Source organism: Leucopleurus acutus (genome assembly GCF_964270905.1).
Source record: "Leucopleurus acutus genome assembly, chromosome: 2".
NCBI classification, from domain to species: domain Eukaryota; kingdom Metazoa; phylum Chordata; class Mammalia; order Artiodactyla; family Delphinidae; genus Leucopleurus; species Leucopleurus acutus.
The window spans coordinates 162,368,274-162,381,472 of record NC_139143.1 but is presented as its reverse complement, the minus strand read 5'-3'; positions in this window follow the sequence as shown (position 1 = coordinate 162,381,472).

The window sequence follows — 13,199 nt, the reverse complement described above, 5'->3', positions numbered from 1 at the left end:
ATCACAAGATTGCAGCAATTCAGTCATATCTTCAGGCTCCACTTCTAATTCTAGCTCTCTTGCTATTTTCACCATATCTGTAGTCACTTTCTCCGCTGAGGTCTTGAATCCCTGGAAGCCACTTGTGAGGGTTGGAATCAACTTCTTCCAAATGCCTGTTAATGTTGATGTTTTGACCTCGTCCCATGAATTATGAATGTTCTTAACTGCATCTAGCATGGTAAATTCTTTCCAGAAGATGTTCAATTTACTTTGCCTAGATTCATCAGAGGAATCACTATCCATGGCAGCGATAGCCTTGCAAAATGTATTTCTTAAATAATAAGATTTGAAAGTCAAAATTACCCCTTGATCCATGGGCTGCAGAATGGATGTTGTGTTAGAAGGCATGAAAACAACATTAATCTTGTTGTACATCTCCATCAGAGCTCCTGGGTGACCACATACATTGTCAATGAGCAATAATATTTAAAGGAATCTTTCTTTCTGAGCCCTATGTGTCAACAGTGGGCTTAAAATATTCAGTCAACCATGCTGTAAACAGATGTGCTGTCATCCAGGTTTTGTTGTTCTATTTACAGAGCACAGGCAGAGTAGATTTAGCATAATTCTTAAGAACCCTAGGATTTTCAGAATGGTAAATTAACATTGGCTTCAACATAAAGTCACCAGCTGCATTAGCCCCTAACAAGAGAATCAGCCCATCCTTTGAAGCTTTAAAATCAGACATTGACTTCTCCTCTTTAGCTATGAAAGTCCTAGATGGCATCTTCTTCTAATAGAAGGCTATTTCATCTGCACTGAAAATCTGTTGCTTAATGTAGCCACCATAATAAATTATCTTAGCTAGATCTTCTGGATAACTTGCTGCAGCTTCTACGTCAGCACTTGCTGCTTCACCTTGCACTTTCATGTTATGGAGACAGCTTCTTTCTCTAAACCTCATGAATCAACCTCTGCTAACTTCAGACTTTTCTTCCACAGCTTCCTCACCTCTCAGCCTTCTTAGAATTGAAGAGAGTTAGGGCCTTGCTCTGGACTAGGCTTTGGCTTAAGGGAATGTTGTAGCTGCTTTGATCTTCTATCCAGACCACTAAAACTTTCTCCATATTAGCAATAAGGCTGTTTCACTTTCTTAACATCTGTGTATTCACTGGAGTAGCACTTTTAATTTCCTCCGAGAACTTTCCATTTGCATTCACAACTTGGCCAACTGTTTGGCACAAGAGGCCTAGCTTTCAGCCTATCTTGGCTTTCTGCATAAGCTTGGCTTCCTCGCTAAGCTGAATCATTTGACTTAAAGTGAGAGACATGCAACTCTTCCTTTCACTGGAATACTTAGAGGCCATTGTAAGGTTATTAATGGGCCTAATTTCAATGTTGTTATGTCTCAGGCAATAGGGAGGCCCAAGCAGAGGGAGAGAGAAGGGAAAACAGCCAGTCAGTGGAGCAGTTAGAGCATATACAATATTTATCAATTAAGTTTGCCATCATATATGGGTGCAATTCATGACACCTCAAAACAATTACAATAGTAACATCAAAGATCACTAATCACAGATCACCATAACAAATACAATAATAATGGAAAAGTCTGAAATATTTCGAGAATTACCAAAATGTGGCACAGAGACAGAAAGAGAGCAAATGCTGTTAGAAAAATGGTGCCAATAGACTTGATCAATGCAGGGTTGCCACAAACCTTCTATTTTTTTTTAATTTATTTATTTTTTTGCAGTACGCGGGCCTCTCACTGCTCTGGCCTCTCCCGTTGAGGAGCACAGGCTCTGGACGTGCAGACTCAGCGGCCATGGCTCACGGGCCCAACCGCTCCGCGGCATGTGGGATCTTCCCGGGCCGGGGCACGAACCCGCGTCCTCTGCATCGGCAGGCGGACTCTCAACCACTGCGCCACCAGGGAAGCCCAAAACCTTCTATTTTTATAAAGCACAGTATCTTCAAAGAGCAATAAAGTGAAGCACAATAAAATGGTTATGGCTATAAAGACGATTTAGACAAACAAATCTCAGGGGGGTTATTGGCAGAAGACCTGTACTACAAGAAATGATAAAGGAAGTTCTTCAGGAAAACAGAAAATGATACCAGATGGAAATTTTGATCAACACAAAAGAATGAAGCATACCAGGAGTGGTAAATATGTGGGTAAATATAAAAGACTCTTTTTTCTCATCATGAATCCCTTTAGAAACTAATTGACAATTCAAGTTAAAATAATAATAATGCATTTTGGAGTTTATATTACACATACAAGTAAAATTCATGAAAACAATAGCAAAAAGAACAGGAGGGAGAATACTGTTATAAGGTTCTTATACTATATTAAGTAGTACAGTATTGTTTGAAGTTTGACTGTGAGAAGTTAAAGATGCCTATATAAATTCTATATCAAGCATTTTTAAAATATAGGGACTTCCCTGGTGGCGCAGTAGTTAAGAATCCACCTGCCAGTGCAGGGCACATGGGTTTGATCCCTGGTCCGGGAAGATCCCACATGCCACGGAGCAGTGAGCCACACTACTGAGCCCATGTGCCACAACTACTGAAGTCCGCACACCTAGAGCCCGTGCTCCGCAACAAGAGAAGCCACCGCAATGAGAAGCCTGCGCACTGCAGCAGAGAGTAGCCCCCACTCGCCGCAACTAGGGAACGCCTGCGTGCAGCAACGAAGACCCACACAGCCAAAAATAAACTAAATAAAATAAATAAATAAAAATATAGCAAAGAGACATAGCGAATAAGCCAATACTGAGGATTAAATGGAATCATTTTTTAAATTCATCTGTTATAAAAGAAAGCAAGGAAAGAGGGAAAAAAGAACAAAGAACATATGGGCAAATAGAAAAGAAATAGCAAAATAGTAGATTTAAACCCAACCATATCAACAATTTTATTAAATGTAAGTGGTCTAAACAATGCAATTAAAAGGCAATAAGTGCTAGATTGGACCCATCTGTATGCTATCTACAAGAGACTCACGTTAACTATAAGGACACATATAGTTTGAAAGTTAAAGGATATTTATAAAATATGCCAGGCTAACACTAATAAGAATAAAGCTACATCCATAACAAGTAGATTATCAGAAAAATCACACACTTAGAAAACACACCACTCAAATCAACACATATTGTTTTCAAGTCCACATGAAACATTTACTAAGATAGTATTTGGGCATAAAACAAGTCTCAAATAAATTTAAAATTATTAAAATAATGCAAAGTATGTTCACTGACCACAGTGGATTTAAACTAGAAATCAATAACAGAAACATATATTTTATCTAAAATCCATCAAATATTTGGCCTCAGCTGAACATCACAGCAGATTCAAAGGTGCAGCCCCTGGAGCCCAGCAGCCAACTGTACTCACAGCAGCTCGTCTGAAGGGAAGGCTCAGTGGTCCACCTCCAATGGCCACCATCACATGGCTGACTTCATCATAAAGGAGCTTTGTTCTCAGAGGACTTTTCAAATGGGTGGTAAAGGGATGATGAGTATGAAATAGTTGAGAATAAACCAGGAAGGTGTAGATCAAAGCAAAGCTATTACAACTCAAATAAGAGTTAGAACACTTCTGTTTTCTTTTCTTCTGGCATTGTTTGGTTTTGTCAATTGATAGTTGAGTAAAGCAAGTTGCCTTTATTTTGGTTTATTTCTTATGGTTTAGGAAAAATGCTGCTGAAATATTTTCCTGAAATTGATTGTTCAATCGAAGATGTCAATGAAAATTCAGGTCCGGGCCTCGTCTTGGTCTGAGAGAGTGGCTGAGGTCAGAAGAAAGGGAAGTCTGAGCCCAGCATAGCTCACAGCCCTCACACTTTGCTCCAGGTGTCTACAAACTCATTATGGGTCCTGAGGAGCTGAATTTATTATGATCAAGAGCCAGTCGAGAAAAAAACAACAGCATCAGATTCTTCAGGAAAAAAAACAAAAAAACCCCACAAGACTATGGAGCACTGAAACTGAAATATGGAGTCAATATAACATACAAAGATGAGAAAGGAGGGAAAACCCTTGAAGAAAGAATCTGTCCAGTGTAGAAGGACATGGTCTAAATCCTCTTGAATTTCCAACCCCTAGAAGGTGCATAAATGTTTGTTGAATGAATTAGTGAATGTGCAGGAGGGCAACCTCCCGCCCACTTCAGAGGGGACTTTGGGAGAACAAAACAGAAGCCAACCCCTAATCAAGAGGGACCGAAAACAACTTCCAAAGACCCAAAGCCAAGAAGCCAGTGTTGGAGGAAAGGGAAGAGGTGAACACTGAACTAGGCCATGGGATGGGCAGGAGGAAATCATAGAGGTTCCCCGGAAGCAGCAAAAGAGGTCAGCAAGATGAGGTAGGCCAGAAACCCTCAAGGAACACAGGGGAAAGGACTGGGAATAAACCTCTGGTGGAGTCTGAATCAGGAAGACATTGTTTTTTATTATTCCAGGGGTCTTTTATCCCCAGGCTGATGGGACCAGAAGAATCTTGCTTAGTACAGATTGACGCATCTTTCTCACAACAGCAGTGAGGAGAAATAATTATCCCAAGGAGGAGGCGAGGTGAAGGTACAAGAAGGAGAACTTCCAAAAGGAAGAAGTGGGATGCTGGGACACAATGGGGGAGAGGTGAGAAAGGGCTCTCAAGGACGCAGAGCATGAAGAGAATGGTATCAGAAGAAGAGATGCCAACGTGTGAGGGTCTGTTTTTCCTGGGAGGGGAGGTGGTGAAACGCAAAGGATTCAGCTTTTATATCTGAATATAAATGATCCAAATTCCAGGACACCCACTTCCTGGCTGTGTGCAAGCCGTCTGACCCCTCTGATTCACAATTTTCTTGTCTATAAAATGGGCACATATATAACATCTATCTCAAGAGGAGTTAGTAGATATCAAATAAGATAATGCTGGGGCAGGAATTTTACATGACCATCCTCAAGCCTTCCCAAAGCCCACCATTGCCCAGCACAGAACCATGTGCATCACTGGTGCTCGAAGACCGTTGGTGACCAGGCTTTGCGAGGCAATGGGACCCTGGGATCAGGCCTCAGAGGGGAGCTAATTGGAGATCTGTGTTCTCACACACTGGCCGAGGCAGATGCCAAAACCAGCCTCTCGCGAGAACAGGCTTCTCAGAGCCCTCTTGTCCCCTCTTGGTGCAATACCAGCAAATAGACTGTGTGTTCCCCAGGCCAAGTGCAAGACCGGCAAAGCAGGTGTGAGATTAGTGGCTTTCCTGTACAACAAAGACTTTGCTGCAGGCAGCAGAATTCAATATGCAAACCCCAGCACCCAGGCCTCAGACCCCACCCTCCCAGCTGGGTGGACAACGGGCCGCTGGAACCTGGTAATGTATGCACGCTCCAGCTGCTGGGCCCAAGTTATTATTCATTATGGTTTTCTATTACCCAGTGATAAATGACGCCCCCAGGCTGGCGTTGCCCCCAGAATGCTTATTACAGCTCACTTAAGTAGGCGTTGATTTAGCTTAAATCGGCTGTTCTGTTCAGCCCAGGCCTGCCCAGGCTCTGCCTGGAAGACTCCCTTCACCAGGGCTTAATTGAATTCTAACGACTCGTGGCCTCCTATTAGGGAGGGGTGGGGTAGGAGACCCCATGCAGGGCCACAGGGTAGCCGGAGCCCCAGTGGTCTCTCCAGCCCTATGCAATCCTAATTTGATAAAGGTCTTCCCTCTGACTCTAGACAATAAATCGTGACAAGCAACTCCAATGAGGCCGGAGTCCTCGATGGACTTAGCTCATCAAGAAATGATGAAATCTCAGGTAGAAGCAGCCCATAGGGTGTCAATATGACTGTCCCTAAATCCTGTCCCTGGATCAGGCCACTCAGGCCATGGTGTCTATCAGCTGCCCTGATCCACCCATCAAATTGTTTGCCACAGTGACAGCCAGTGCTGGGCTCTTCATAGGAATTCAACATAGCTGGGCCACACTAAAGACATTGTGGCCACAACAATTAGGACCATTCCTTCATGTGGCACAGATTTTTTTTGAGCCTATAGTGTGTTCCAGGGGCTGGTCTAGGCACTAGGTACATAATAATGAACAGAACAGACAGTGCTGTCTGCCATCATGGAGGTCACAGTCTAGAGTCTTGTTTATTATTGTCAATTATGTGCCAGACATTGTTTTATGGGCTATATGTGTCCTACCACATGTGTCACCACAACACTATACTGTTTTTCCTGATTTACAGGCTTGGAAACATTCAATGATTTGCCCGATGTCACTGAAGTGATAAAAGGTTGAAAGCGACGGTGCAGAATGAACAGAAGCTTATAACCACAGTGCTGTACTTCTCCTATGTTGCTGTAATGTTATACATTGCTTCACCATTCTCTCTGCCTAGCACATCAGAGGTTAGGATGCACGTTTCACGTTCGTTAATAATCCCCAACAACTTCTTGAACAATAGATATTCAAGTCACCATCTCATAGCTGCAGTGGTTAAGAACAGGGGCTCACGATAAGGTGGATCTAGATTAGAATCTTTGCTCTGTCTCTTCCTAGTAGTATGACTTTGGGAAAGTTATTTATCCTCTCTGAGCCTCCATTTCTTTGACTTTAAAATGGGAGATAATAATAGTACTATGTCAAAGGCTGTGAGAATTAAATTGGAAATTAGATGTACAGCACTTAGCACAGTGCCTTGTGTATAATAAGCTGTGGTCTTGAGTCCTTAGCAGAAAGGAGGCAATGCCCAGGCGATCAACCATTCTTGGTGGGAAATAAAGCTGTCTTCAGTATGGAGACAGTCCAGGAGGGTGTTAACAGGAAGACAGACCAAAGTCCTAGGAAGACGTAGTGATGTTTGCAAAAGAGAATTCCTGCAGGGACAGAGGCTGAGACTCAGGAACTTAAAGGGCATGGGAGGTTATTTGGGTTATTCTGTATCGCCTGCTACTGTCGGCTTTTCTTTCTCCTATAGTAAAGCTCTTTTTGAAAAAGCAGGGGAACCAAGGGAAGGGATGTTCATTAAATAGCAATAATAATAATAGCAATAACAATAATAATGAGGGCTGGCACTTATCGAGCACTAAGAATGTGCCAGGTCTGCACTCTGCTTGATATATACCTCAACCCATTTAACTTCACCACAAACCTCTGAGGCAGGTACCATCTATATCACCCATTTTACAGACAAGAAAACTGAGGATGGACAAGATGAAGGCATCTGCCCGAATAACGTAGCCACAATTAGTAAGTAGCTAACACTGGATTCAAACCCAACTGTGTCTGATTCCAAAACCCACTATCTTACCTCCTGGGTTTACTTTTCCTCTCACCCCCACCCTCTGAGGAAATCGTTAACAACACAAACCAGATGGGAACCTGAGGCAATTTTAGTAAGCCCATTGCCTTCACTTCATGCTTAACTTTTCAGAGCCCCACAAGCTGAGAGAGCGCAGAGAATGGCTGAAAGTTGGAAACCACCACTGAGCACCTTAACGATGGTCAGAAACCACAGAGCCATTAACAACTAGGTGGGCAGATAATAAAAACGGTCCAAACCATCAATCACGTCCTCAGTGTAGTCTCCCAGCTTTCATTTTTATCGTTGGTCTTTTTCTTTTTCTTTTTTTTTTAAAATATATATATATGTTTATTTGGCCACACCGGGTCTTAGTTGCGGCACGCGGGATCTTCGTTGCCGCATGCAGGATCTTTAGTTGCAGCATGTGGGACTAGTTCCCCAACCAGGGATTGAACCCAGGGCCCCTGCCTTGGGAACATGGAGTCTTAGCCACGGGTCCACCAGGGAAGTCCCGGTTTTTTTCTTTTAATTAACAGTGGAAAGCAACGCTGTATCCAACTTTTTCCTCCCTGAGCTTCTGAACTTGCTACCCAGCTTTGTCTGGAGCCAGAAGGGAGACCCGGCAGTGTGTAGAAGCGGGGATGCTGCAGAGGGAAGAGGGAGGTCCGGGTGCCTGTTACCCAGCCAGGTCACCTCCTGGTATGCAGCGCCTATGGGGCCCTGGAGTCAGTCCCTGGCGGTTTCCCAGTGTAGCAGGACACACACACAGGTGTCCACCACCCCCATGCCCCTGGGGCACATGCCACATGCTGCCCAGCCCTCCCTGCATTGATCCAAGGCCCAGAGAATGTCTTCTTTAGACAGGTCACCTTTGGCTGCTAATAAGGTTCAGCTATGGAATTATTCATCAGCTTTAAAAAAAAATACATCATTTTCATCATAAAAAAATAATATAACTAAGTTAGAGAAGAATTGAAAAATAGAAGAAAAAAGAAAGAAACAAAAATAAGCCATAATTCATTTGACCTGACGCAACTACTATTAACATTCTTGGTGTGTTTCCTCTCCCCTAAGCTCAGGGTTTTACCTCATTGTAACAGTGGTACTCTTGCAATTGTGTATCCAATTTTTTAGCTGCTTAATATTACATACTTAACTTTTTTTGTATTACACCCAATCACCATAATTGTCATTTTAGTGACTACCTGGTACTCCATGGAGTTGTGCCATCATTTACTAAGCTTTTCTATTTATGAGCTTGTCACTACCATAAGTAATGCTGCAATGAACATCTTTTTTTTAATTGAAGTATAGTTGCTACATAATATTATATAAATTATAGGTGTACAATATGGTGATTCTAAACTCTTAAATGCAATGAACATCTTTGAATTTATTGTTTTCTTCCCCAATCTTTGGGATTATTTCTTTAAGATAACTTTTCAACGTAAAAGCAATCTCTGGGTCAAAGGTACCAATTTTTTGACTCAGTGTTAATGCTACAAGCATAGGAGAGTATCTTGTTCACTGCAACATCATCAACATTGATGTTATCTTTTTATTCTCACTTACTAGTTTAATAAAACGATGCCTCTTTGCTGTTGCTTTTTTATTGCGGTGTAACTGACATAGATCACTATATTAGTTTCAGGTGTACAACACAATGATTTGATATTTGTCTATAGTGTGAAATGATCATCACAATAAGTCTAGTTAACATCTGTCACCATTCATAGTCACAGACTTTTTTTCCTGTGATGAGAACTTTTTTTTTTTTTGCGGTACGTGGGCCTCTCACTGTTGTGGCCCCTCCCATTGCGGAACACAGGCTCCAGACGCACAGGCTCAGCGGCCATGGCTCACGGGCCCAGCCGCTCCACGGCACGTGGGATCTTCCCAGACCAGGGCACGAACCCATGTCCCCTGCATCGGCAGGCAGACTCTCAACCACTGCGCCACCAGGGAAGCCCGTGATGAGAACTTTTAACATTCACCCTCTTAGCAAACTTTCAAATATGCACTACAGCACTATTAACTGTAGTCAGCATGCTGTACATTACATCCCTAGGACTGACTTATTTTATAACCGGAAGTTTGTACCTTTGACTCCCTTCACCCATTTCACCCACACCCACCACCCCTGCCCCTGGCAACTACCAATCTCTTCTCTGTATCTATGAGCTCGGTTTTGTTTGTTTAGATCCCACAGACAAGTGAGAACATATGGCATTTGTCTTCCTCTGCCTGACTTATTTCACTTAGCATCATACCCTCAGGGTCCATCCACCTTGCTGTAAATGGCAAGATTTCCTTCTTTTATGGCTGAATAATATCCCCTGTTATATTTAAGAGTTAAAAGCTTTGGTCTCAAGTAACCTGGGGTTGAAAATATAGTTCTGCCATTTCATGAGCTACGTATGTTGCCTTGCTTAGTCCTCTCTAGTCCCCTCCAGTCTTCTCTTCTGTACAGTGGTGATGATGGTGTCACCTCCCTGCTGGGTTGGCATTAGGATTACATGAGAAGATTCATCTTAGTCCAATTCCTGGCATATGATTAGCAACACATGTCTCTGGTTGCAGTTTATCGATAACTTTAAAAACTAAAAAGTCTGATTATGCAGTCCATAAACATTTATGGAGGCTCTGAGGATACAAGAATCAACAAACCACAGGTCTGGTCCTTGAGGAGGCCCCAGTCTGGTAGAGGCTAAACAGGAAGAATAAAACAATTGCTTAGTGTTACAATTAAGCTCAGGAACTGCAGGAGCTCAGAGCAGAGCCATACGAAATCTGGGAAGTCGGCAGCAAAGAGGGCATTATAGGAAAGGCACAAGATGGGCGCTAAAGAATGGGTAGTGTTCTCATGGGTAGACATTGGAGGGGTCACATAGGGAGAGGCATTCCAGGTAGGGGGGAGAGCATAAGCAAAGGTCTGGAAGTGAGGAATTTCACCCAGAGTGGATCTAGGGAACAGCAATTAGTCCCACTTGGTTCATGGGCAGTTGATCTGATTCCAGAATGAGCCTGATCCCCTTGCTAACTCCCTTGCCTTCTCATTAAAGCTAATATTCAACATGGCCCACTTCGGGAGAAGGGCATTTAAATTATAAAGCTTCTCTCTTAGAGCTGACTCTTAACATGCCTTGAGATCAAAGGATGTTAATAAATAAGACCATCCCATCCAGAACCCCAGAGCACTAATCAGCGTCTTGTCAGTTGGAAAGGCCTGACAACTGGGGAGGGAAGAAGGGTTCCAGCATCTTCCCGGGCAGCCTTACTTTTAGAGTCTCTCTCTCAGGGTCTGCCTGCTTCCTCTGTCCAGGGTCCCAATAAGGTATTATGGCTGGAAGCAGTAGACATAGCTCAGCTCCAAAAGGGAAGTATGAAAAAAATCCATCCTCCAAGATCTAATGCCATTTTCACCTCCTCAGTCAAGCCCTCCACCATCCCCACCCTTAATGGATGACTTCCTCCTCAGTACTAACACATCCCTTCTTCATCCTCTCTGAAGCCCCATCCACACTCATTATTCAGTCAGCTCCAGCCATATCTTATCTCCTATACTTACCTGCTAGATGGCTGTCTTAGTCCGTTCAGACTGCGCTAACAAAAATGCCACAGACTGGGTGCTTAAATAACAGGCATTTATTTCTCACAGTTCTGGAGGCCTGGGAAGTCCAAGATCAAGGTGCCAGCAGATCTGGTGTCTGGTGAGGGCCCACATCCTGCTTCATAGACAACTGTCTTCTGGCTGTGTCTTCACATGGAAAAGGGGGCAAGGGAGCTCTCTGGTGTCTCTTTAATAAGGGCGCTAATCCCATTCATGAGGGCCTTGCCCTCATGACCCAATCACCTCCCACCTCCTAATACCATCACACTGGGGTTCAGGTTTCAACATAGGAATGGGCAGAGGGGGTCGACAGAAACATTCGGTCTATAGCAATGGCAAATTCCCTGAGGGCAAAATGTGATCTGTTTGTCTTTGCCTTTGTTTCTTTCATTCCCAATCAGAAACCCATTCCAAAGTCACTGAAGCAGAAAACAATCAAGCAAACAGGGATTTACCTGGACACAGTTTGAAAACTGACCATGAAGAGCAAGACTGGGACCAGGAACCCAAGCGCTTAAGCATTTTTAAGCCTCTCTCCTCTCTCTCCTCCTCCCTTTTTCTCTCCCATTCTCTCAGCCTCTCTTCACCCTCTCTCTCCCTCTCCCTTCCTCAGACCCACCAGACCTCCTGTCTCCTCTCCAGACATTCATTTCCTCTTTCCTCTCTGTAGACTAGCAGCTTCTTCTTGCAGAAGGCCCAGAACAGCCTTCCTAAAACTTCTCAGTTCAGTTCAGCAGCTTTGACTGACCCAGACTCACGGAGAATCACGTTGACCCCGCTTGCATCAGATGTGCACCCCGATCCAAGAGTACTCATGATATCTAACACCTATGGAGCAGTTTCCTAAGTACCAGGTGCTGCTCTAAAGGCTTACATGTATTAACCCATTTAATCCTTATAACAAGCCTTTGAGGTGGATGCTACTGTTAGCCTCATTTTACAGGTAAGGTAAGTACTATAAGAAAAATCTGGCTTCTATGACTGAATTCAGCTGGTAATGGAAGAAGCCATGACATAAACCCAGGGCATCTGACTCCAGAGTCCAGGCTTTTAACATTATACTATATTTGTCTTGGACATTGTGAATAATGGACAGAGCCCAGTGGGGAACTCATCCTCAGAGGTGGGCAGTTGTCAAAGAAATAGCGCCCTTAAAAACTCTTTACTACTGCTCAAAGTAGTGGATGGATGGATGGATGGATGATGGATGCCTGGGTGGATGGACGGATGGATAGATGAGTGGATGGATGGATGGATGGATGCCTGGGTGGATGGACGGATGAATGGATGCCTGGGTGGATGGATATGAATGGCTGGATGGATGGATGCCTGGGTGGCTGGATGGATGGATGGATGAGTGGATGGATGGATGGATGGATGCCTGGGTAGATGGATGGATGGATGGATGCCTGGGTGGATGGATGGATGGATGCCTGGGGGGATGGATGGATGGATGGATGGATGCCTGGGTGGATGGATGGATGGATGGATGCCTGGGTGGATGGATGGATGTATGCCTGGGTGGGTGGATGGATGGATGGACGGATGGATGGATGGATGCCTGGGTGGATGGATGGATGGATGGATGCCTGGGTGGATGGATGGGTGGATGGATGCCTGGGTGGATGGATGGATGGAAGGATGAGTGGATGGGTGGAAATTTGGCATGCTATCTCCTCATTGCTCAGCCCATTCCATAGCAAAAGACTCTATCAGCTAGATTACAACTCTGACTATATCCTTGAAGTTTAAAAGGAAGAAGGAAGAGAGGGACTACAGCTTTGTGTTCCCTTACCTTCAGGGCTTTGATGTAGAAGGGACAAAATTTGAAATTCCTTGGCAGAAAAAATAACCCGCTCCTGCTTTTATCCACTGGATTATCTCAAATGAGGAAAGAATGGCAGAGAATGCTTAGAATATAAAGAACAAAAGTAGTTAGGCCATTAAGGAGAGGAAGAAGAGAAAGGCTGGGGTTCTTGGAGGTTTCCAAGTCGGGGAGAGACCAGCTGGCACCAGCACCCATGATGGAGAGTTGCTGTGATGAGAAGGTGTGAGGTGTGGGAGAAGGTAACTGAACACTAAGGTCTGTGGCCTCTGGACCCACATGAAGAGGCTCCTGTGACCAAGTGTAGCAGAAGTGCTGAGGAGCACCGCACCTGCTACACACCAAGCAGGCGGGGACAAAAAGCTAATCCACAGACACCAGAATGGACTGAAAACCAGAGTGGCCCGGGGAAGACCCTCCAGGCTGCTTGTACTACTCAGCAGTGGAAGGAAGGTAACAAGCAGAAACCCAGCTGAAGACTTGA